General features: G+C 42.2%; 2 long non-coding RNA genes across 2 annotated transcripts; both read right to left on the bottom strand.

Moving 5' to 3' along the window:
• Positions 1–22,692: 22,692 nt before the first annotated feature.
• Positions 22,693–24,186, bottom strand: LOC135719213 (uncharacterized). The gene is made up of 2 exons (XR_012335233.1): positions 23,330–24,186; positions 22,693–23,143 (listed from the first exon to the last, which is right to left on the bottom strand). It is a non-coding gene; the product is annotated as an uncharacterized lncRNA (long non-coding RNA).
• A 630-nt stretch (positions 24,187–24,816) lies between these two features.
• Positions 24,817–26,310, bottom strand: LOC135719206 (uncharacterized). Its single transcript, XR_012335216.1, has 2 exons — positions 25,454–26,310; positions 24,817–25,267 (listed from the first exon to the last, which is right to left on the bottom strand). It is a non-coding gene; the product is annotated as an uncharacterized lncRNA (long non-coding RNA).
• Between the last annotated feature and the right edge of the window lie 91 nt (positions 26,311–26,401).

The following is a 26,401-nucleotide window of genomic DNA, read 5'->3' as shown; positions in this document are numbered from 1 at the left end:
TTTACAGACATATGAGAGACTTTACTGTGTGTTGTTCCTAACAGGAAGGAGAAGAGTTACAGTTGAGCCTGTTTTAGGCCACAAGGCCTGTGAATCACAATGGTAAAATTGCATGTACAAATTTCTTAATTTTTAATCAAAACAAAGTCCAATCAGACTGTGTGATACATCATTGTAAAGCTTGTGTTTTGCAGTTTCACATGAACCCAAGCTCATTGTTGTATGTTACTCACAGCTCGAGGGAACAGGGGTCAAATCGGCCTTGTTGAGGTCATTGCAAAAGGCCTGTAAATCATTTGGTAAACTGCATGTACAAATATCTTTGTATATCAGTCAAATCTGAAGCTATTGTCTTTTGTTTTATATCAAATTAAAGGTGTGTATGTGTAGTTTACAGACATATGAGTGACTTTACTGTGTGTTGTTCCTAACAGGAAGGAGAAGAGTTACAGTTGAGCCTGTTTTAGGCCACAAGGCCTGTGAATCACAATGGTAAAGTTGCATGTACAAATTTCTTAATTTTTAATCAAAACAAAGTCCAATCAGACTGTGTGATACATCATTGTAAAGCTTGTGTTTTGCGGTTTCACACGAACCCAAGCTCATTGTTGTATGTTACTCACAGCTCGAGGGAACAGGGGTCAAATCGGCCTTGTTGAGGTCATTGCAAAAGGCCTGTAAATCATTTGGTAAACTGCATGTACAAATATCTTTGTATATCAGTCAAATCTGAAGCTATTGTCTTTTGTTTTATATCAAATTAAAGGTGTGTATGTGTAGTTTACAGACATATGAGTGACTTTACTGTGTGTTGTTCCTAACAGGAAGGAGAAGAGTTACAGTTGAGCCTGTTTTAGGCCACAAGGCCTGTGAATCACAATGGTAAAGTTGCATGTACAAATTTCTTAATTTTTAATTAAAACAAAGTCCAATCAGATTGTGTGATACATCATTGTAAAGCTTGTGTTTTGCAGTTTCACATGAACACAAGCTCATTGTTGTATGTTACTCACAGCTCGAGGGAACAGGGGTCAAATCGGCCTTGTTGAGGTCATTGCAAAAGGCCTGTAAATCATTTGGTAAACTGCATGTACAAATATCTTTGTATATCAGTCAAATCTGAAGCTATTGTCTTTTGTTTTATATCAAATTAAAGGTGTTTATGTGTAGTTTACAGACATATGAGAGACTTTACTGTGTGTTGTTCCTAACAGGAAGGAGAAGAGTTACAGTTGAGCCTGTTTTAGGCCACAAGGCCTGTGAATCACAATGGTAAAATTGCATGTACAAATTTCTTAATTTTTAATCAAAACAAAGTCCAATCAGACTGTGTGATACATCATTGTAAAGCTTGTGTTTTGCAGTTTCACATGAACCCAAGCTCATTGTTGTATGTTACTCACAGCTCGAGGGAACAGGGGTCAAATCGGCCTTGTTGAGGTCATTGCAAAAGGCCTGTAAATCATTTGGTAAACTGCATGTACAAATATCTTTGTATATCAGTCAAATCTGAAGCTATTGTCTTTTGTTTTATATCAAATTAAAGGTGTGTATGTGTAGTTTACAGACATATGAGTGACTTTACTGTGTGTTGTTCCTAACAGGAAGGAGAAGAGTTACAGTTGAGCCTGTTTTAGGCCACAAGGCCTGTGAATCACAATGGTAAAGTTGCATGTACAAATTTCTTAATTTTTAATCAAAACAAAGTCCAATCAGACTGTGTGATACATCATTGTAAAGCTTGTGTTTTGCGGTTTCACACGAACCCAAGCTCATTGTTGTATGTTACTCACAGCTCGAGGGAACAGGGGTCAAATCGGCCTTGTTGAGGTCATTGCAAAAGGCCTGTAAATCATTTGGTAAACTGCATGTACAAATATCTTTGTATATCAGTCAAATCTGAAGCTATTGTCTTTTGTTTTATATCAAATTAAAGGTGTGTATGTGTAGTTTACAGACATATGAGTGACTTTACTGTGTGTTGTTCCTAACAGGAAGGAGAAGAGTTACAGTTGAGCCTGTTTTAGGCCACAAGGCCTGTGAATCACAATGGTAAAGTTGCATGTACAGATTTCTTAATTTTTAATCAAAACAAAGTCCAATCAGACTGTGTGATACATCATTGTAAAGCTTGTGTTTTGCGGTTTCACACGAACCCAAGCTCATTGTTGTATGTTACTCACAGCTCGAGGGAACAGGGGTCAAATCGGCCTTGTTGAGGTCATTGCAAAAGGCCTGTAAATCATTTGGTAAACTGCATGTACAAATATCTTTGTATATCAGTCAAATCTGAAGATATTGTCTTTTGTTTTATATCAAATTAAAGGTGTGTATGTGTAGTTTACAGACATATGAGTGACTTTACTGTGTGTTGTTCCTAGCAGGAAGGGGAAGAGTTACAGTTGAGCCTGTTTTAGGCCACAAGGCCTGTGAATCACAATGGTAAAGTTGCATGTACAAATTTCTTAATTTTTAATCATAACAAAGTCCAATCAGACTGTGTGATACATCATTGTAAAGCTTGTGTTTTGCGGTTTCACATGAACCCAAGCTCATTGTTGTATGTTACTCACAGCTCGAGGGAACAGGGGTCAAATCGGCCTTGTTGAGGTCATTGCAAAAGGCCTGTAAATCATTTGGTAAACTGCATGTACAAATATCTTTGTATATCAGTCAAATCTGAAGCTATTGTCTTTTGTTTTATATCAAATTAAAGGTGTGTATGTGTAGTTTACAGACATATGAGAGACTTTACTGTGTGTTGTTCCTAACAGGAAGGAGAAGAGTTACAGTTGAGCCTGTTTTAGGCCACAAGGCCTGTGAATCACAATGGTAAAGTTGCATGTACACATTTCTTAATTTTTAATCAAAACAAAGTCCAATCAGACTGTGTGATACATCATTGTAAAGCTTGTGTTTTGCGGTTTCACACGAACCCAAGCTCATTGTTGTATGTTACTCACAGCTCGAGGGAACAGGGGTCAAATCGGCCTTGTTGAGGTCATTGCAAAAGGCCTGTAAATCATTTGGTAAACTGCATGTACAAATATCTTTGTATATCAGTCAAATCTGAAGCTATTGTCTTTTGTTTTATATCAAATTAAAGGTGTGTATGTGTAGTTTACAGACATATGAGAGACTTTACTGTGTGTTGTTCCTAACAGGAAGGAGAAGAGTTACAGTTGAGCCTGTTTTAGGCCACAAGGCCTGTGAATCACAATGGTAAAGTTGCATGTACAAATTTCTTAATTTTTAATCAAAACAAAGTCCAATCAGATTGTGTGATACATCATTGTAAAGCTTGTGTTTTGCGGTTTCACACGAACACAAGCTCATTGTTGTATGTTACTCACAGCTCGAGGGAACAGGGGTCAAATCGGCCTTGTTGAGGTCATTGCAAAAGGCCTGTAAATCATTTGGTAAACTGCATGTACAAATATCTTTGTATATCAGTCAAATCTGAAGCTATTGTCTTTTGTTTTATATCAAATTAAAGGTGTGTATGTGTAGTTTACAGACATATGAGTGACTTTACTGTGTGTTGTTCCTAACAGGAAGGAGAAGAGTTACAGTTGAGCCTGTTTTAGGCCACAAGGCCTGTGAATCACAATGGTAAAGTTGCATGTACAAATTTCTTAATTTTTAATCAAAACAAAGTCCAATCAGACTGTGTGATACATCATTGTAAAGCTTGTGTTTTGCGGTTTCACACGAACCCAAGCTCATTGTTGTATGTTACTCACAGCTCGAGGGAACAGGGGTCAAATCGGCCTTGTTGAGGTCATTGCAAAAGGCCTGTAAATCATTTGGTAAACTGCATGTACAAATATCTTTGTATATCAGTCAAATCTGAAGCTATTGTCTTTTGTTTTATATCAAATTAAAGGTGTGTATGTGTAGTTTACAGACATATGAGTGACTTTACTGTGTGTTGTTCCTAACAGGAAGGAGAAGAGTTACAGTTGAGCCTGTTTTAGGCCACAAGGCCTGTGAATCACAATGGTAAAGTTGCATGTACAGATTTCTTAATTTTTAATCAAAACAAAGTCCAATCAGACTGTGTGATACATCATTGTAAAGCTTGTGTTTTGCGGTTTCACACGAACCCAAGCTCATTGTTGTATGTTACTCACAGCTCGAGGGAACAGGGGTCAAATCGGCCTTGTTGAGGTCATTGCAAAAGGCCTGTAAATCATTTGGTAAACTGCATGTACAAATATCTTTGTATATCAGTCAAATCTGAAGATATTGTCTTTTGTTTTATATCAAATTAAAGGTGTGTATGTGTAGTTTACAGACATATGAGTGACTTTACTGTGTGTTGTTCCTAGCAGGAAGGGGAAGAGTTACAGTTGAGCCTGTTTTAGGCCACAAGGCCTGTGAATCACAATGGTAAAGTTGCATGTACAAATTTCTTAATTTTTAATCATAACAAAGTCCAATCAGACTGTGTGATACATCATTGTAAAGCTTGTGTTTTGCGGTTTCACATGAACCCAAGCTCATTGTTGTATGTTACTCACAGCTCGAGGGAACAGGGGTCAAATCGGCCTTGTTGAGGTCATTGCAAAAGGCCTGTAAATCATTTGGTAAACTGCATGTACAAATATCTTTGTATATCAGTCAAATCTGAAGCTATTGTCTTTTGTTTTATATCAAATTAAAGGTGTGTATGTGTAGTTTACAGACATATGAGAGACTTTACTGTGTGTTGTTCCTAACAGGAAGGAGAAGAGTTACAGTTGAGCCTGTTTTAGGCCACAAGGCCTGTGAATCACAATGGTAAAGTTGCATGTACACATTTCTTAATTTTTAATCAAAACAAAGTCCAATCAGACTGTGTGATACATCATTGTAAAGCTTGTGTTTTGCGGTTTCACACGAACCCAAGCTCATTGTTGTATGTTACTCACAGCTCGAGGGAACAGGGGTCAAATCGGCCTTGTTGAGGTCATTGCAAAAGGCCTGTAAATCATTTGGTAAACTGCATGTACAAATATCTTTGTATATCAGTCAAATCTGAAGCTATTGTCTTTTGTTTTATATCAAATTAAAGGTGTGTATGTGTAGTTTACAGACATATGAGTGACTTTACTGTGTGTTGTTCCTAACAGGAAGGAGAAGAGTTACAGTTGAGCCTGTTTTAGGCCACAAGGCCTGTGAATCACAATGGTAAAGTTGCATGTACAAATTTCTTAATTTTTAATCAAAACAAAGTCCAATCAGACTGTGTGATACATCATTGTAAAGCTTGTGTTTTGCGGTTTCACACGAACCCAAGCTCATTGTTGTATGTTACTCACAGCTCGAGGGAACAGGGGTCAAATCGGCCTTGTTGAGGTCATTGCAAAAGGCCTGTAAATCATTTGGTAAACTGCATGTACAAATATCTTTGTATATCAGTCAAATCTGAAGCTATTGTCTTTTGTTTTATATCAAATTAAAGGTGTGTATGTGTAGTTTACAGACACATGAGTGACTTCACTGTGTGTTGTTCCTAACAGGAAGGAGAAGAGTTACAGTTGAGCCTGTTTTAGGCCACAAGGCCTGTGAATCACAATGGTAAAGTTGCATGTACAAATTTCTTAATTTTTAATCAAAACAAAGTCCAATCAGACTGTGTGATACATCATTGTAAATCTTGTGTTTTGCAGTTTCACATGTAGTCTGGTAAGTAAATAAATGCTTTGCTTTAAACAAATGCATCTATTTTTAAACGTTTTTAAATGCTATCTTACGTATTTATTGCCGCTCCAGAACCTAAGTCGATGGGGTTGACCAACGGCTGGAGAAACTTTCGGGTTGACCAACTGCTGGAAGTACTTTCGGGTTGACCAACGGTTGGAGATCGTTTCGGGTTGACCAACGGTTTGGTTCTCCAGAGGGGCCGGGAGTATGGGGCTTAGGCCGGGGGGGAGTGCTTAAGAGTGGGTGCCCAGGACCGAACGGTGCGCCGGGTACGGGCTCCAGGGTGTCCGTGGCGGGTTCCGAGGCCGGCCTCGGGTGCACTGTGGGAAAGGGTTAGAGAGGCGCGGGTTGGCTCGTTGGAAAGGTCCCTCCACGGGGCGTCCGAGGGTGGGTGTCCCGAAGGGCTGCGGCAAAGGGCTCCGGGGCTACGGCCGTGGGAATATCAATGGGTGGTACTCCGTATCTCGGCCGTGCTTAGGGTTAGAGAGATGCGGGTTGGCTCGTTGGAAATCTCCCCTCGGGTAGAGCAACCGACCCGACGGGCGAAGTTTTGGGACTTAGTGCGCCGGAGCTACGGCCGTTTAAAAGTCAGGCGGTGGTACCCCGTATCTCGGCCGGGCTTAGTGTTAGAGAGAAGCGGGTTGGCTCGTTGGAAAGGGCCGCTCCGGTAGAGCAACCGACCCGAGGGACGAGTTTATCCGATCAAAGTTGCCCGAGTTACGGCCGTTTAGGCGGTGGTACCCCGTATCTCGCCCGGGCTTAGGGTTAGAGAGAAGCGGGTTGGCTCGTTGAAAAGGGTCGCTCCGGTAGAGCAACCGACCCGAGGGACGAGTTCATCCGAGCAAAGGCGCCCGAGTTACGGGCGTTTAAAGGTCAGGCGGTGGTACGCCGTATCTCGCCCGAGCTTAGGGTTAGAGAAAAGCGGGTTGGCTCGTTGGAAAGGGTTGCTCCGGTAGAGCAACCGACCCGAGGGACGAGTTCATCCGAGCAAAGGCGCCCGAGTTACGGGCGTTTAAAGGTCAGGCGGTGGTACGCCGTATCTCGTATCCGTAGCCCAGAGAGGTGACTCCGAGGCGGGCCTGACAGGGCGGCCCTCCCTCCTGGAAGTCCGGTTCCTCCAGGGCACACGTCCCTACCTCCCTAGCCCAGAGAGGTGACTCCGAGGCGGGCCTGACAGGGCGGCCTTCCCTCCTGGAAGTCTGGTTCCTCCAGTAGTTTACAGACATATGAGTGACTTTCTTGAGTGTGTTGTTCCTAACAGGAAGGAGAAGAGTTACAGTTGAGCCTGTTTTAGGCCACAAGGCCTGTGAATCACAATAGTAAAGTTGCATGTACAAATTTCTTAATTTTTAATCAAAACAAAGTCCAATCAGACTGTGTGATACATCATTGTAAAGCTTGTGTTTTGCAGTTTCACATGAACCCAAGCTCATTGTTGTATGTTACTCACAGCTCGAGGGAACAGGGGTCAAATCGGCCTTGTTGAGGTCATTGCAAAAGGCCTGTAAATCATTTGGTAAACTGCATGTACAAATATCTTTGTATATCAGTCAAATCTGAAGCTATTGTCTTTTGTTTTATATCAAATTAAAGGTGTGTATGTGTAGTTTACAGACATATGAGAGACTTTACTGTGTGTTGTTCCTAACAGGAAGGAGAAGAGTTACAGTTGAGCCTGTTTTAGGCCACAAGGCCTGTGAATCACAATGGTAAAATTGCATGTACAAATTTCTTAATTTTTAATCAAAACAAAGTCCAATCAGACTGTGTGATACATCATTGTAAAGCTTGTGTTTTGCAGTTTCACATGAACCCAAGCTCATTGTTGTATGTTACTCACAGCTCGAGGGAACAGGGGTCAAATCGGCCTTGTTGAGGTCATTGCAAAAGGCCTGTAAATCATTTGGTAAACTGCATGTACAAATATCTTTGTATATCAGTCAAATCTGAAGCTATTGTCTTTTGTTTTATATCAAATTAAAGGTGTGTATGTGTAGTTTACAGACATATGAGAGACTTTACTGTGTGTTGTTCCTAACAGGAAGGAGAAGAGTTACAGTTGAGCCTGTTTTAGGCCACAAGGCCTGTGAATCACAATGGTAAAATTGCATGTACAAATTTCTTAATTTTTAATCAAAACAAAGTCCAATCAGACTGTGTGATACATCATTGTAAAGCTTGTGTTTTGCAGTTTCACATGAACCCAAGCTCATTGTTGTATGTTACTCACAGCTCGAGGGAACAGGGGTCAAATCGGCCTTGTTGAGGTCATTGCAAAAGGCCTGTAAATCATTTGGTAAACTGCATGTACAAATATCTTTGTATATCAGTCAAATCTGAAGCTATTGTCTTTTGTTTTATATCAAATTAAAGGTGTGTATGTGTAGTTTACAGACATATGAGAGACTTTACTGTGTGTTGTTCCTAACAGGAAGGAGAAGAGTTACAGTTGAGCCTGTTTTAGGCCACAAGGCCTGTGAATCACAATGGTAAAGTTGCATGTACAAATTTCTTAATTTTTAATCAAAACAAAGTCCAATCAGACTGTGTGATACATCATTGTAAAGCTTGTGTTTTGCAGTTTCACATGAACCCAAGCTCATTGTTGTATGTTACTCACAGCTCGAGGGAACAGGGGTCAAATCGGCCTTGTTGAGGTCATTGCAAAAGGCCTGTAAATCATTTGGTAAACTGCATGTACAAATATCTTTGTATATCAGTCAAATCTGAAGCTATTGTCTTTTGTTTTATATCAAATTAAAGGTGTGTATGTGTAGTTTACAGACATATGAGAGACTTTACTGTGTGTTGTTCCTAACAGGAAGGGGAAGAGTTACAGTTGAGCCTGTTTTAGGCCACAAGGCCTGTGAATCACAATGGTAAAGTTGCATGTACAAATTTCTTAATTTTTAATCATAACAAAGTCCAATCAGACTGTGTGATACATCATTGTAAAGCTTGTGTTTTGCGGTTTCACATGAACCCAAGCTCATTGTTGTATGTTACTCACAGCTCGAGGGAACAGGGGTCAAATCGGCCTTGTTGAGGTCATTGCAAAAGGCCTGTAAATCATTTGGTAAACTGCATGTACAAATATCTTTGTATATCAGTCAAATCTGAAGCTATTGTCTTTTGTTTTATATCAAATTAAAGGTGTGTATGTGTAGTTTACAGACATATGAGAGACTTTACTGTGTGTTGTTCCTAACAGGAAGGAGAAGAGTTACAGTTGAGCCTGTTTTAGGCCACAAGGCCTGTGAATCACAATGGTAAAGTTGCATGTACAAATTTCTTAATTTTTAATCAAAACAAAGTCCAATCAGATTGTGTGATACATCATTGTAAAGCTTGTGTTTTGCGGTTTCACACGAACACAAGCTCATTGTTGTATGTTACTCACAGCTCGAGGGAACAGGGGTCAAATCGGCCTTGTTGAGGTCATTGCAAAAGGCCTGTAAATCATTTGGTAAACTGCATGTACAAATATCTTTGTATATCAGTCAAATCTGAAGCTATTGTCTTTTGTTTTATATCAAATTAAAGGTGTGTATGTGTAGTTTACAGACATATGAGTGACTTTACTGTGTGTTGTTCCTAACAGGAAGGAGAAGAGTTACAGTTGAGCCTGTTTTAGGCCACAAGGCCTGTGAATCACAATGGTAAAGTTGCATGTACAAATTTCTTAATTATTAATCAAAACAAAGTCCAATCAGACTGTGTGATACATCATTGTAAAGCTTGTGTTTTGCGGTTTCACACGAACCCAAGCTCATTGTTGTATGTTACTCACAGCTCGAGGGAACAGGGGTCAAATCGGCCTTGTTGAGGTCATTGCAAAAGGCCTGTAAATCATTTGGTAAACTGCATGTACAAATATCTTTGTATATCAGTCAAATCTGAAGCTATTGTCTTTTGTTTTATATCAAATTAAAGGTGTGTATGTGTAGTTTACAGACATACGAGTGACTTTACTGTCTGTTGTTCCTAACAGGAAGGAGAAGAGTTACAGTTGAGCCTGTTTTAGGCCACAAGGCCTGTGAATCACAATGGTAAAGTTGCATGTACAAATTTCTTAATTTTTAATCAAAACAAAGTCCAATCAGACTGTGTGATACATCATTGTAAAGCTTGTGTTTTGCGGTTTCACACAAACCCAAGCTCATTGTTGTATGTTACTCACAGCTCGAGGGAACAAGGGTCAAATCGGCGTTGTTGAGGTCATTGCAAAAGGCCTGTAAATAATTTGGTAAACTGCATGTACAAATATCTTTGTATATCAGTCAAATCTGAAGCTATTGTCTTTTGTTTTATATCAAATTAAAGGTGTGTATGTGTAGTTTACAGACATATGAGTGACTTTACTGTGTGTTGTTCCTAACAGGAAGGAGAAGAGTTACAGTTGAGCCTGTTTTAGGCCACAAGGCCTGTGAATCACAATGGTAAAGTTGCATGTACAAATTTCTTAATTTTTAATCATAACAAAGTCCAATCAGACCGTGTGATACATCATTGTAAAGCTTGTGTTTTGCGGTTTCACATGAACCCAAGCTCATTGTTGTATGTTACTCACAGCTCGAGGGAACAAGGGTCAAATCGGCCTTGTTGAGGTCATTGCAAAAGGCCTGTAAATCATTTGGTAAACTGCATGTACAAATATCTTTGTATATCAGTCAAATCTGAAGCTATTGTCTTTTGTTTTATATCAAATTAAAGGTGTGTATGTGTAGTTTACAGACATATGAGTGACTTTACTGTGTGTTGTTCCTAACAGGAAGGAGAAGAGTTACAGTTGAGCCTGTTTTAGGCCACAAGGCCTGTGAATCACAATGGTAAAGTTGCATGTACAAATTTCTTAATTTTTAATCAAAACAAAGTCAAATCAGACTGTGTGATACATCATTGTAAAGCTTGTGTTTTGCGGTTTCACACGAACCCAAGCTCATTGTTGTATGTTACTCACAGCTCGAGGGAACAAGGGTCAAATCGGCCTTGTTGAGGTCATTGCAAAAGGCCTGTAAATCATTTGGTAAACTGCATGTACAAATATCTTTGTATATCAGTCAAATCTGAAGCTATTGTCTTTTGTTTTATATCAAATTAAAGGTGTGTATGTGTAGTTTACAGACATATGAGTGACTTTACTGTGTGTTGTTCCTAACAGGAAGGAGAAGAGTTACAGTTGAGCCTGTTTTAGGCCACAAGGCCTGTGAATCACAATGGTAAAGTTGCATGTACAAATTTCTTAATTTTTAATCAAAACAAAGTCCAATCAGACTGTGTGATACATCATTGTAAATCTTGTGTTTTGCAGTTTCACATGTAGTCTGGTAAGTAAATAAATGCTTTGCTTTAAACAAATGCATCTATTTTTAAACGTTTTTAAATGCTATCTTACGTATTTATTGCCGCTCCAGAACCTAAGTCGATGGGGTTGACCAACGGCTGGAGAAACTTTCGGGTTGACCAACTGCTGGAAGTACTTTCGGGTTGACCAACGGTTGGAGATCGTTTCGGGTTGACCAACGGTTTGGTTCTCCAGAGGGGCCGGGAGTATGGGGCTTAGGCCGGGGGGGAGTGCTTAAGAGTGGGTGCCCAGGACCGAACGGTGCGCCGGGTACGGGCTCCAGGGTGTCCGTGGCGGGTTCCGAGGCCGGCCTCGGGTGCACTGTGGGAAAGGGTTAGAGAGGCGCGGGTTGGCTCGTTGGAAAGGTCCCTCCACGGGGCGTCCGAGGGTGGGTGTCCCGAAGGGCTGCGGCAAAGGGCTCCGGGGCTACGGCCGTGGGAATATCAATGGGTGGTACTCCGTATCTCGGCCGTGCTTAGGGTTAGAGAGATGCGGGTTGGCTCGTTGGAAATCTCCCCTCGGGTAGAGCAACCGACCCGACGGGCGAAGTTTTGGGACTTAGTGCGCCGGAGCTACGGCCGTTTAAAAGTCAGGCGGTGGTACCCCGTATCTCGGCCGGGCTTAGTGTTAGAGAGAAGCGGGTTGGCTCGTTGGAAAGGGCCGCTCCGGTAGAGCAACCGACCCGAGGGACGAGTTTATCCGATCAAAGTTGCCCGAGTTACGGCCGTTTAGGCGGTGGTACCCCGTATCTCGCCCGGGCTTAGGGTTAGAGAGAAGCGGGTTGGCTCGTTGAAAAGGGTCGCTCCGGTAGAGCAACCGACCCGAGGGACGAGTTCATCCGAGCAAAGGCGCCCGAGTTACGGGCGTTTAAAGGTCAGGCGGTGGTACGCCGTATCTCGCCCGAGCTTAGGGTTAGAGAAAAGCGGGTTGGCTCGTTGGAAAGGGTTGCTCCGGTAGAGCAACCGACCCGAGGGACGAGTTCATCCGAGCAAAGGCGCCCGAGTTACGGGCGTTTAAAGGTCAGGCGGTGGTACGCCGTATCTCGTATCCGTAGCCCAGAGAGGTGACTCCGAGGCGGGCCTGACAGGGCGGCCCTCCCTCCTGGAAGTCCGGTTCCTCCAGGGCACACGTCCCTACCTCCCTAGCCCAGAGAGGTGACTCCGAGGCGGGCCTGACAGGGCGGCCTTCCCTCCTGGAAGTCTGGTTCCTCCAGTAGTTTACAGACATATGAGTGACTTTCTTGAGTGTGTTGTTCCTAACAGGAAGGAGAAGAGTTACAGTTGAGCCTGTTTTAGGCCACAAGGCCTGTGAATCACAATAGTAAAGTTGCATGTACAAATTTCTTAATTTTTAATCAAAACAAAGTCCAATCAGACTGTGTGATACATCATTGTAAAGCTTGTGTTTTGCAGTTTCACATGAACCCAAGCTCATTGTTGTATGTTACTCACAGCTCGAGGGAACAGGGGTCAAATCGGCCTTGTTGAGGTCATTGCAAAAGGCCTGTAAATCATTTGGTAAACTGCATGTACAAATATCTTTGTATATCAGTCAAATCTGAAGCTATTGTCTTTTGTTTTATATCAAATTAAAGGTGTGTATGTGTAGTTTACAGACATATGAGAGACTTTACTGTGTGTTGTTCCTAACAGGAAGGAGAAGAGTTACAGTTGAGCCTGTTTTAGGCCACAAGGCCTGTGAATCACAATGGTAAAGTTGCATGTACAAATTTCTTAATTTTTAATCAAAACAAAGTCCAATCAGACTGTGTGATACATCATTGTAAAGCTTGTGTTTTGCGGTTTCACACGAACCCAAGCTCATTGTTGTATGTTACTCACAGCTCGAGGGAACAGGGGTCAAATCGGCCTTGTTGAGGTCATTGCAAAAGGCCTGTAAATCATTTGGTAAACTGCATGTACAAATATCTTTGTATATCAGTCAAATCTGAAGCTATTGTCTTTTGTTTTATATCAAATTAAAGGTGTGTATGTGTAGTTTACAGACATATGAGAGACTTTACTGTGTGTTGTTCCTAACAGGAAGGAGAAGAGTTACAGTTGAGCCTGTTTTAGGCCACAAGGCCTGTGAATCACAATGGTAAAATTGCATGTACAAATTTCTTAATTTTTAATCAAAACAAAGTCCAATCAGACTGTGTGATACATCATTGTAAAGCTTGTGTTTTGCAGTTTCACATGAACCCAAGCTCATTGTTGTATGTTACTCACAGCTCGAGGGAACAGGGGTCAAATCGGCCTTGTTGAGGTCATTGCAAAAGGCCTGTAAATCATTTGGTAAACTGCATGTACAAATATCTTTGTATATCAGTCAAATCTGAAGCTATTGTCTTTTGTTTTATATCAAATTAAAGGTGTGTATGTGTAGTTTACAGACATATGAGAGACTTTACTGTGTGTTGTTCCTAACAGGAAGGAGAAGAGTTACAGTTGAGCCTGTTTTAGGCCACAAGGCCTGTGAATCACAATGGTAAAGTTGCATGTACAAATTTCTTAATTTTTAATCAAAACAAAGTCCAATCAGACTGTGTGATACATCATTGTAAAGCTTGTGTTTTGCGGTTTCACACGAACCCAAGCTCATTGTTGTATGTTACTCACAGCTCGAGGGAACAGGGGTCAAATCGGCCTTGTTGAGGTCATTGCAAAAGGCCTGTAAATCATTTGGTAAACTGCATGTACAAATATCTTTGTATATCAGTCAAATCTGAAGCTATTGTCTTTTGTTTTATATCAAATTAAAGGTGTGTTTGTGTAGTTTACAGACATATGAGTGACTTTACTGTGTGTTGTTCCTAACAGGAAGGAGAAGAGTTACAGTTGAGCCTGTTTTAGGCCACAAGGCCTGTGAATCACAATGGTAAAGTTGCATGTACAAATTTCTTAATTTTTAATCAAAACAAAGTCCAATCAGACTGTGTGATACATCATTGTAAAGCTTGTGTTTTGTGGTTTCACACGAACCCAAGCTCATTGTTGTATGTTACTCACAGCTCGAGGGAACAGGGGTCAAATCGGCCTTGTTGAGGTCATTGCAAAAGGCCTGTAAATCATTTGGTAAACTGCATGTACAAATATCTTTGTATATCAGTCAAATCTGAAGCTATTGTCTTTTGTTTTATATCAAATTAAAGGTGAGTATGTGTAGTTTACAGACATATGAGAGACTTTACTGTGTGTTGTTCCTAACAGGAAGGGGAAGAGTTACAGTTGAGCCTGTTTTAGGCCACAAGGCCTGTGAATCACAATGGTAAAGTTGCATGTACACATTTCTTAATTTTTAATCAAAACAAAGTCCAATCAGACTGTGTGATACATCATTGTAAAGCTTGTGTTTTGCGGTTTCACACGAACCCAAGCTCATTGTTGTATGTTACTCACAGCTCGAGGGAACAGGGGTCAAATCGGCCTTGTTGAGGTCATTGCAAAAGGCCTGTAAATCATTTGGTAAACTGCATGTACAAATATCTTTGTATATCAGTCAAATCTGAAGCTATTGTCTTTTGTTTTATATCAAATTAAAGGTGTGTATGTGTAGTTTACAGACATATGAGAGACTTTACTGTGTGTTGTTCCTAACAGGAAGGGGAAGAGTTACAGTTGAGCCTGTTTTAGGCCACAAGGCCTGTGAATCACAATGGTAAAGTTGCATGTACAAATTTCTTAATTTTTAATCATAACAAAGTCCAATCAGACTGTGTGATACATCATTGTAAAGCTTGTGTTTTGCGGTTTCACATGAACCCAAGCTCATTGTTGTATGTTACTCACAGCTCGAGGGAACAGGGGTCAAATCGGCCTTGTTGAGGTCATTGCAAAAGGCCTGTAAATCATTTGGTAAACTGCATGTACAAATATCTTTGTATATCAGTCAAATCTGAAGCTATTGTCTTTTGTTTTATATCAAATTAAAGGTGTGTATGTGTAGTTTACAGACATATGAGAGACTTTACTGTGTGTTGTTCCTAACAGGAAGGAGAAGAGTTACAGTTGAGCCTGTTTTAGGCCACAAGGCCTGTGAATCACAATGGTAAAGTTGCATGTACAAATTTCTTAATTTTTAATCAAAACAAAGTCCAATCAGATTGTGTGATACATCATTGTAAAGCTTGTGTTTTGCGGTTTCACACGAACACAAGCTCATTGTTGTATGTTACTCACAGCTCGAGGGAACAGGGGTCAAATCGGCCTTGTTGAGGTCATTGCAAAAGGCCTGTAAATCATTTGGTAAACTGCATGTACAAATATCTTTGTATATCAGTCAAATCTGAAGCTATTGTCTTTTGTTTTATATCAAATTAAAGGTGTGTATGTGTAGTTTACAGACATATGAGAGACTTTACTGTGTGTTGTTCCTAACAGGAAGGAGAAGAGTTACAGTTGAGCCTGTTTTAGGCCACAAGGCCTGTGAATCACAATGGTAAAATTGCATGTACAAATTTCTTAATTTTTAATCAAAACAAAGTCCAATCAGACTGTGTGATACATCATTGTAAAGCTTGTGTTTTGCGGTTTCACACGAACCCAAGCTCATTGTTGTATGTTACTCACAGCTCGAGGGAACAGGGGTCAAATCGGCCTTGTTGAGGTCATTGCAAAAGGCCTGTAAATCATTTGGTAAACTGCATGTACAAATATCTTTGTATATCAGTCAAATCTGAAGCTATTGTCTTTTGTTTTATATCAAATTAAAGGTGTGTATGTGTAGTTTACAGACATATGAGAGACTTTACTGTGTGTTGTTCCTAACAGGAAGGAGAAGAGTTACAGTTGAGCCTGTTTTAGGCCACAAGGCCTGTGAATCACAATGGTAAAGTTGCATGTACAAATTTCTTAATTTTTAATCAAAACAAAGTCCAATCAGATTGTGTGATACATCATTGTAAAGCTTGTGTTTTGCGGTTTCACACGAACACAAGCTCATTGTTGTATGTTACTCACAGCTCGAGGGAACAGGGGTCAAATCGGCCTTGTTGAGGTCATTGCAAAAGGCCTGTAAATCATTTGGTAAACTGCATGTACAAATATCTTTGTATATCAGTCAAATCTGAAGCTATTGTCTTTTGTTTTATATCAAATTAAAGGTGTGTATGTGTAGTTTACAGACATATGAGAGACTTTACTGTGTGTTGTTCCTAACAGGAAGGAGAAGAGTTACAGTTGAGCCTGTTTTAGGCCACAAGGCCTGTGAATCACAATGGTAAAATTGCATGTACAAATTTCTTAATTTTTAATCAAAACAAAGTCCAATCAGACTGTGTGATACATCATTGTAAAGCTTGTGTTTTGCGATTTCACATGAATCCAAGCTCATTGTTGTATGTTACTCACAGCTCGAGGGAACAGGGGTCAAATCGGCCTTGTTGAGGTCATTGCAAAAGGCCTGTAAATCATTTGGTAAACTGCATGTACAAATATCTTTGTATATCAGTCAAATCTGAAGCTATTGTCTTTTGTTTTATATCAAATTAAAGGTGTGTATGTGTAGTTTACAGACATATGAGTGACTTTACTGTCTGTTGTTCCTAACAGGAAGGAGAAGAGTTACAGTTGAGCCTGTTTTAGGCCACAAGGCCTGTGAATCACAATGGTAAAGTTGCATGTACAAATTTCTTAATTTTTAATCAAAACAAAGTCCAATCAGACTGTGTGATACATCATTGTAAAGCTTGTGTTTTGCGGTTTCACACGAACCCAAGCTCATTGTTGTATGTTACTCACAGCTCGAGGGAACAAGGGTCAAATCGGCGTTGTTGAGGTCATTGCAAAAGGCCTGTAAATCATTTGGTAAACTGCATGTACAAATATCTTTGTATATCAGTCAAATCTGAAGCTATTGTCTTTTGTTTTATATCAAATTAAAGGTGTGTATGTGTAGTTTACAGACATATGAGTGACTTTACTGTGTGTTGTTCCTAACAGGAAGGAGAAGAGTTACAGTTGAGCCTGTTTTAGGCCACAAGGCCTGTGAATCACAATGGTAAAGTTGCATGTACAAATTTCTTAATTTTTAATCAAAACAAAGTCAAATCAGACTGTGTGATACATCATTGTAAAGCTTGTGTTTTGCGGTTTCACACGAACCCAAGCTCATTGTTGTATGTTACTCACAGCTCGAGGGAACAAGGGTCAAATCGGCCTTGTTGAGGTCATTGCAAAAGGCCTGTAAATCATTTGGTAAACTGCATGTACAAATATCTTTGTATATCAGTCAAATCTGAAGCTATTGTCTTTTGTTTTATATCAAATTAAAGGTGTGTATGTGTAGTTTACAGACATATGAGTGACTTTACTGTGTGTTGTTCCTAACAGGAAGGAGAAGAGTTACAGTTGAGCCTGTTTTAGGCCACAAGGCCTGTGAATCACAATGGTAAAGTTGCATGTACAAATTTCTTAATTTTTAATCAAAACAAAGTCCAATCAGACTGTGTGATACATCATTGTAAATCTTGTGTTTTGCAGTTTCACATGTAGTCTGGTAAGTAAATAAATGCTTTGCTTTAAACAAATGCATCTATTTTTAAACGTTTTTAAATGCTATCTTACTTATTTATTGCCGCTCCAGAACCTAAGTCGATGGGGTTGACCAACGGCTGGGAGAAACTTTCGGGTTGACCAACTGCTGGAAGTACTTTCGGGTTGACCAACGGTTGGAGATCGTTTCGGGTTGACCAACGGTTTGGTTCTCCAGAGGGGCCGGGAGTATGGGGCTTAGGCCGGGGGGGAGTGCTTAAGAGTGGGTGCCCAGGACCGAACGGTGCGCCGGATACGGGCTCCAGGGTGTCCGTGGCGGGTTCCGAGGCCGGCCTCGGGTGCACTGTGGGAAAGGGTTAGAGAGGCGCGGGTTGGCTCGTTGGAAAGGTCCCTCCACGGGGCGTCCGAGGGTGGGTGTCCCGAAGGGCTGCGGCAAAGGGCTCCGGGGCTACGGCCGTGGGAATATCAATGGGTGGTACTCCGTATCTCGGCCGTGCTTAGGGTTAGAGAGATGCGGGTTGGCTCGTTGGAAATCTCCCCTCGGGTAGAGCAACCGACCCGACGGGCGAAGTTTTGGGACTTAGTGCGCCGGAGCTACGGCCGTTTAAAAGTCAGGCGGTGGTACCCCGTATCTCGGCCGGGCTTAGTGTTAGAGAGAAGCGGGTTGGCTCGTTGGAAAGGGCCGCTCCGGTAGAGCAACCGACCCGAGGGACGAGTTTATCCGATCAAAGTTGCCCGAGTTACGGCCGTTTAGGCGGTGGTACCCCGTATCTCGCCCGGGCTTAGGGTTAGAGAGAAGCGGGTTGGCTCGTTGAAAAGGGTCGCTCCGGTAGAGCAACCGACCCGAGGGACGAGTTCATCCGAGCAAAGGCGCCCGAGTTACGGGCGTTTAAAGGTCAGGCGGTGGTACGCCGTATCTCGCCCGAGCTTAGGGTTAGAGAAAAGCGGGTTGGCTCGTTGGAAAGGGTTGCTCCGGTAGAGCAACCGACCCGAGGGACGAGTTCATCCGAGCAAAGGCGCCCGAGTTACGGGCGTTTAAAGGTCAGGCGGTGGTACGCCGTATCTCGTATCCGTAGCCCAGAGAGGTGACTCCGAGGCGGGCCTGACAGGGCGGCCCTCCCTCCTGGAAGTCCGGTTCCTCCAGGGCACACGTCCCTACCTCCCTAGGCCAGAGAGGTGACTCCGAGGCGGGCCTGACAGGGCGGCCTTCCCTCCTGGAAGTCTGGTTCCTCCAGTAGTTTACAGACATATGAGTGACTTTCTTGAGTGTGTTGTTCCTAACAGGAAGGAGATGAGTTACAGTTGAGCCTGTTTTAGGCCACAAGGCCTGTGAATCACAATAGTAAAGTTGCATGTACAAATTTCTTAATTTTTAATCAAAACAAAGTCCAATCAGACTGTGTGATACATCATTGTAAAGCTTGTGTTTTGCAGTTTCACATGAACACAAGCTCATTGTTGTATGTTACTCACAGCTCGAGGGAACAGGGGTCAAATCGGCCTTGTTGAGGTCATTGCAAAAGGCCTGTAAATCATTTGGTAAACTGCATGTACAAATATCTTTGTATATCAGTCAAATCTGAAGCTATTGTCTTTTGTTTTATATCAAATTAAAGGTGTGTATGTGTAGTTTACAGACATATGAGAGACTTTACTGTGTGTTGTTCCTAACAGGAAGGAGAAGAGTTACAGTTGAGCCTGTTTTAGGCCACAAGGCCTGTGAATCACAATGGTAAAATTGCATGTACAAATTTCTTAATTTTTAATCAAAACAAAGTCCAATCAGACTGTGTGATACATCATTGTAAAGCTTGTGTTTTGCAGTTTCACATGAACCCAAGCTCATTGTTGTATGTTACTCACAGCTCGAGGGAACAGGGGTCAAATCGGCCTTGTTGAGGTCATTGCAAAAGGCCTGTAAATCATTTGGTAAACTGCATGTACAAATATCTTTGTATATCAGTCAAATCTGAAGCTATTGTCTTTTGTTTTATATCAAATTAAAGGTGTGTATGTGTAGTTTACAGACATATGAGAGACTTTACTGTGTGTTGTTCCTAACAGGAAGGAGAAGAGTTACAGTTGAGCCTGTTTTAGGCCACAAGGCCTGTGAATCACAATGGTAAAATTGCATGTACAATTTTCTTAATTTTTAATCAAAACAAAGTCCAATCAGACTGTGTGATACATCATTGTAAAGCTTGTGTTTTGCGGTTTCACACGAACCCAAGCTCATTGTTGTATGTTACTCACAGCTCGAGGGAACAGGGGTCAAATCGGCCTTGTTGAGGTCATTGCAAAAGGCCTGTAAATCATTTGGTAAACTGCATGTACAAATATCTTTGTATATCAGTCAAATCTGAAGCTATTGTCTTTTGTTTTATATCAAATTAAAGGTGTGTATGTGTAGTTTACAGACATATGAGTGACTTTACTGTGTGTTGTTCCTAACAGGAAGGAGAAGAGTTACAGTTGAGCCTGTTTTAGGCCACAAGGCCTGTGAATCACAATGGTAAAGTTGCATGTACAAATTTCTTAATTTTTAATTAAAACAAAGTCCAATCAGATTGTGTGATACATCATTGTAAAGCTTGTGTTTTGCAGTTTCACATGAACACAAGCTCATTGTTGTATGTTACTCACAGCTCGAGGGAACAGGGGTCAAATCGGCCTTGTTGAGGTCATTGCAAAAGGCCTGTAAATCATTTGGTAAACTGCATGTACAAATATCTTTGTATATCAGTCAAATCTGAAGCTATTGTCTTTTGTTTTATATCAAATTAAAGGTGTGTATGTGTAGTTTACAGACATATGAGAGACTTTACTGTGTGTTGTTCCTAACAGGAAGGAGAAGAGTTACAGTTGAGCCTGTTTTAGGCCACAAGGCCTGTGAATCACAATGGTAAAGTTGCATGTACAAATTTCTTAATTTTTAATCAAAACAAAGTCCAATCAGACTGTGTGATACATCATTGTAAAGCTTGTGTTTTGCGGTTTCACACGAACCCAAGCTCATTGTTGTATGTTACTCACAGCTCGAGGGAACAGGGGTCAAATCGGCCTTGTTGAGGTCATTGCAAAAGGCCTGTAAATCATTTGGTAAACTGCATGTACAAATATCTTTGTATATCAGTCAAATCTGAAGCTATTGTCTTTTGTTTTATATCAAATTAAAGCTGTGTTTGTGTAGTTTACAGACATATGAGTGACTTTACTGTGTGTTGTTCCTAACAGGAAGGAGAAGAGTTACAGTTGAGCCTGTTTTAGGCCACAAGGCCTGTGAATCACAATGGTAAAGTTGCATGTACAAATTTCTTAATTTTTAATCAAAACAAAGTCCAATCAGACTGTGTGATACATCATTGTAAAGCTTGTGTTTTGCGGTTTCACACGAACCCAAGCTCATTGTTGTATGTTACTCACAGCTCGAGGGAACAGGGGTCAAATCGGCCTTGTTGAGGTCATTGCAAAAGGCCTGTAAATCATTTGGTAAACTGCATGTACAAATATCTTTGTATATCAGTCAAATCTGAAGCTATTGTCTTTTGTTTTATATCAAATTAAAGGTGTGTATGTGTAGTTTACAGACATATGAGTGACTTTACTGTGTGTTGTTCCTAACAGGAAGGAGAAGAGTTACAGTTGAGCCTGTTTTAGGCCACAAGGCCTGTGAATCACAATGGTAAAGTTGCATGTACAAATTTCTTAATTTTTAATCAAAACAAAGTCCAATCAGACTGTGTGATACATCATTGTAAAGCTTGTGTTTTGCGGTTTCACACGAACCCAAGCTCATTGTTGTATGTTACTCACAGCTCGAGGGAACAGGGGTCAAATCGGCCTTGTTGAGGTCATTGCAAAAGGCCTGTAAATCATTTGGTAAACTGCATGTACAAATATCTTTGTATATCAGTCAAATCTGAAGCTATTGTCTTTTGTTTTATATCAAATTAAAGGTGTGTATGTGTAGTTTACAGACATATGAGAGACTTTACTGTGTGTTGTTCCTAACAGGAAGGAGAAGAGTTAAAGTTGAGCCTGTTTTAGGCCACAAGGCCTGTGAATCACAATGGTAAAGTTGCATGTACACATTTCTTAATTTTTAATCAAAACAAAGTCCAATCAGACTGTGTGATACATCATTGTAAAGCTTGTGTTTTGCGGTTTCACACGAACCCAAGCTCATTGTTGTATGTTACTCACAGCTCGAGGGAACAGGGGTCAAATCGGCCTTGTTGAGGTCATTGCAAAAGGCCTGTAAATCATTTGGTAAACTGCATGTACAAATATCTTTGTATATCAGTCAAATCTGAAGCTATTGTCTTTTGTTTTATATCAAATTAAAGGTGTGTATGTGTAGTTTACAGACATATGAGAGACTTTACTGTGTGTTGTTCCTAACAGGAAGGAGAAGAGTTACAGTTGAGCCTGTTTTAGGCCACAAGGCCTGTGAATCACAATGGTAAAATTGCATGTACAAATTTCTTAATTTTTAATCAAAACAAAGTCCAATCAGACTGTGTGATACATCATTGTAAAGCTTGTGTTTTGCAGTTTCACATGAACCCAAGCTCATTGTTGTATGTTACTCACAGCTCGAGGGAACAGGGGTCAAATCGGCCTTGTTGAGGTCATTGCAAAAGGCCTGTAAATCATTTGGTAAACTGCATGTACAAATATCTTTGTATATCAGTCAAATCTGAAGCTATTGTCTTTTGTTTTATATCAAATTAAAGGTGTGTATGTGTAGTTTACAGACATATGAGTGACTTTACTGTGTGTTGTTCCTAACAGGAAGGAGAAGAGTTACAGTTGAGCCTGTTTTAGGCCACAAGGCCTGTGAATCACAATGGTAAAGTTGCATGTACAAATTTCTTAATTTTTAATCAAAACAAAGTCCAATCAGACTGTGTGATACATCATTGTAAAGCTTGTGTTTTGCAGTTTCACATGAACCCAAGCTCATTGTTGTATGTTACTCACAGCTCGAGGGAACAGGGGTCAAATCGGCCTTGTTGAGGTCATTGCAAAAGGCCTGTAAATCATTTGGTAAACTGCATGTGTCACAGGTAGGGGTGGACCCAGATGTAAATAAGGTCACGCCCCTTTCTCCACCTCGAGGAGATTCCCAAAGCCACCCCAATGACCAGACACACAAGGTAAGCATAAAATTAAAATATCCTTTATTAAATTACTTAAAAATATTAAATAGGGAAGGGGAAACGGGGACTTAAAACAATGGCCACTCTAGGCCCTCCTCCACCACCACTGTATCTTCACACAGTCCATTCTCCTCATGTTCCTTCTCGTTTTCCGTTCTCTCCACAGGAGGCCACTAGGACACAAAGACACTGTTACTGAGACTCCGAGTATTTCTCGCCTCCTCTGATGTTTACAGCTTTCTGGGTAGGTATCACGTTCACAGTTTGTTCTTCGATTATTCACTCTCGTTCTGCTCTCTCTCCACAGGTGGCCGCTAGGACACAAAGACACTGTTACTGAGACTTCGAGTATTTCTCACCGGCTCTGCTGTTTACAGCTTTCTGGGTAGGTATCACGTTCACAGTTTGTTCTTCTATTATTCACTCTCGTTCTGCTCTCTCTCCACAGGTGGCCGCTAGAACACAAAGGCACTGTTGCTGAGACTTCGAGTAATTCTCACCGGCTCTGCTGCTTACAGCTTTCTGGGTAGGTATCACGTTCACAGTTTGCTCTTCAATGATTCACTCTCGTTCTGCTCTCTCTCCACAGGTGGCCGCTAGAACACAAAGACACTGTTACTGAGGCTTCGAGTATTTCTCACCGGCTCTGCTGTTTACAGCTTTCTGGGTAGGTATCGTTCTCCTCCGTAGGTCAGCAGAGGGGCGAAGGTCACACACCACCTCACCGGGTCGAGCGCTGCCCTATCTCCAATGCCCATAGGCCGATCGATTCCTAGACGGGGGCGCCCTTTTCGTAGAGACCACGGGGCGGCGGACCCTTTCGCCTCTGACTCTGCGACAAAACAGACACAGGTAAGTTCACACCACGAATGTTTCCAATGGTTTACTCACGGTCACGGACAGCTCTTAGTCTGCGTCCCTTCGTACTCCAAACAGCACACTACAAATAGTAACAGTAGTTTCTGAGGTCGTTGGCCTCCCCGTCCTCTGCCCAGTGGAAGAAAATGGATGATGCGGGGCTTCGTCTACAAGACACACAGCAACCCACAGCAAATACACAGCACCACTCCAACGTGAAAAGATTTATTACACAGTCTCACTCACCACACTATAAGTGCACCACAACAAGGGAAGCGCCCGGTGTCCTCCACTGCGCTTGGGCTACGATAAGGCGATGGGAAATACGACCACAATAAGTCTCGTTGCGGCGGCTGTTTGAATGTATACTTCTAACGGCTCGCCCACCACACTCTTGTAGGGGTAGGGCCGCCCTCCTTTTCCTGGAGGTTTCCAATGGCTACACAAGTTAATTTTTGCCAGTTACTCCACACAGAAAGGGTATACTCACGGCGGATAGCCTTTATTTACGTTGTACCAGACGGTCAATATCTCTTCCTGCTTTACTCCTTCAGTATTGGTTAGAACAAAGTTCCTTCTTACCCATAGGGCTTTCCTGTTCACTCCAGCAGGTCCACAACAAAGAGTATCGCCTTTCTTTCACCCCAGGCAGCTCCTGTCTTCTTTCCGCGCGCTTCAAGCGCAGCCCGGATCAACAGAGCCTGCGGGCTCTTCAAAAGGTGCGTAGTTACCTCTCCTGCCCTAAGCAGAGGAGCTCTCCCCGTGTCAATCCCCCTCTCGTGCCCGAACTCCGAACTGTGATCTAACTGTGCTTTATATACTCCTCTCTGTACTTCAGTCATCCAATTGCCCAGCGATCTCTTCAACTAGGCACAGCTGTGCCCAATCGGCTGATTACAGCCTCCGCGAATCTGCCGGATGTCCGGTGTTTCCGTTCTTCGGTCTGGGCGGAAACATCCGGGCGGAACCAAAGTTTCCCGACTTTTGGTTCCGCCCAAGAGATCGTCACCTTGTGACATCCTCCCCCGCCAATCCGTTCTCGTCCCGAGAACGCGTTGTTTAGGGACTGATAGGGTGTTGATGGGAGCTTTTCTTTAAAAAAACGTGGTAGGCCATTGGGGGACCTTGGTCTCAACCCGAGGTGGACTGCCGACTACGCCAAATCTGTCACAGGTAGGGGTGGACCCAGATGTAAATAAGGTCACGCCCCTTTCTCCACCTCGAGGAGATTCCCAAAGCCACCCCAATGACCAGACACACAAGGTAAGCATAAAATTAAAATATCCTTTATTAAATTACTTAAAAATATTAAATAGGGAAGGGGAAACGGGGACTTAAAACAATGGCCACTCTAGGCCCTCCTCCACCACCACTGTATCTTCACACAGTCCATTCTCCTCATGTTCCTTCTCGTTTTCCGTTCTCTCCACAGGAGGCCACTAGGACACAAAGACACTGTTACTGAGACTCCGAGTATTTCTCGCCTCCTCTGATGTTTACAGCTTTCTGGGTAGGTATCACGTTCACAGTTTGTTCTTCGATTATTCACTCTCGTTCTGCTCTCTCTCCACAGGTGGCCGCTAGGACACAAAGACACTGTTACTGAGACTTCGAGTATTTCTCACCGGCTCTGCTGTTTACAGCTTTCTGGGTAGGTATCACGTTCACAGTTTGTTCTTCTATTATTCACTCTCGTTCTGCTCTCTCTCCACAGGTGGCCGCTAGAACACAAAGGCACTGTTGCTGAGACTTCGAGTAATTCTCACCGGCTCTGCTGCTTACAGCTTTCTGGGTAGGTATCACGTTCACAGTTTGCTCTTCAATGATTCACTCTCGTTCTGCTCTCTCTCCACAGGTGGCCGCTAGAACACAAAGACACTGTTACTGAGGCTTCGAGTATTTCTCACCGGCTCTGCTGTTTACAGCTTTCTGGGTAGGTATCGTTCTCCTCCGTAGGTCAGCAGAGGGGCGAAGGTCACACACCACCTCACCGGGTCGAGCGCTGCCCTATCTCCAATGCCCATAGGCCGATCGATTCCTAGACGGGGGCGCCCTTTTCGTAGAGACCACGGGGCGGCGGACCCTTTCGCCTCTGACTCTGCGACAAAACAGACACAGGTAAGTTCACACCACGAATGTTTCCAATGGTTTACTCACGGTCACGGACAGCTCTTAGTCTGCGTCCCTTCGTACTCCAAACAGCACACTACAAATAGTAACAGTAGTTTCTGAGGTCGTTGGCCTCCCCGTCCTCTGCCCAGTGGAAGAAAATGGATGATGCGGGGCTTCGTCTACAAGACACACAGCAACCCACAGCAAATACACAGCACCACTCCAACGTGAAAAGATTTATTACACAGTCTCACTCACCACACTATAAGTGCACCACAACAAGGGAAGCGCCCGGTGTCCTCCACTGCGCTTGGGCTACGATAAGGCGATGGGAAATACGACCACAATAAGTCTCGTTGCGGCGGCTGTTTGAATGTATACTTCTAACGGCTCGCCCACCACACTCTTGTAGGGGTAGGGCCGCCCTCCTTTTCCTGGAGGTTTCCAATGGCTACACAAGTTAATTTTTGCCAGTTACTCCACACAGAAAGGGTATACTCACGGCGGATAGCCTTTATTTACGTTGTACCAGACGGTCAATATCTCTTCCTGCTTTACTCCTTCAGTATTGGTTAGAACAAAGTTCCTTCTTACCCATAGGGCTTTCCTGTTCACTCCAGCAGGTCCACAACAAAGAGTATCGCCTTTCTTTCACCCCAGGCAGCTCCTGTCTTCTTTCCGCGCGCTTCAAGCGCAGCCCGGATCAACAGAGCCTGCGGGCTCTTCAAAAGGTGCGTAGTTAC

Source organism: Paramisgurnus dabryanus, chromosome 16, assembly GCF_030506205.2.
Source record: "Paramisgurnus dabryanus chromosome 16, PD_genome_1.1, whole genome shotgun sequence".
Taxonomy (NCBI): domain Eukaryota; kingdom Metazoa; phylum Chordata; class Actinopteri; order Cypriniformes; family Cobitidae; genus Paramisgurnus; species Paramisgurnus dabryanus.
This window is presented reverse-complemented; position numbering and strand designations above follow the sequence as displayed.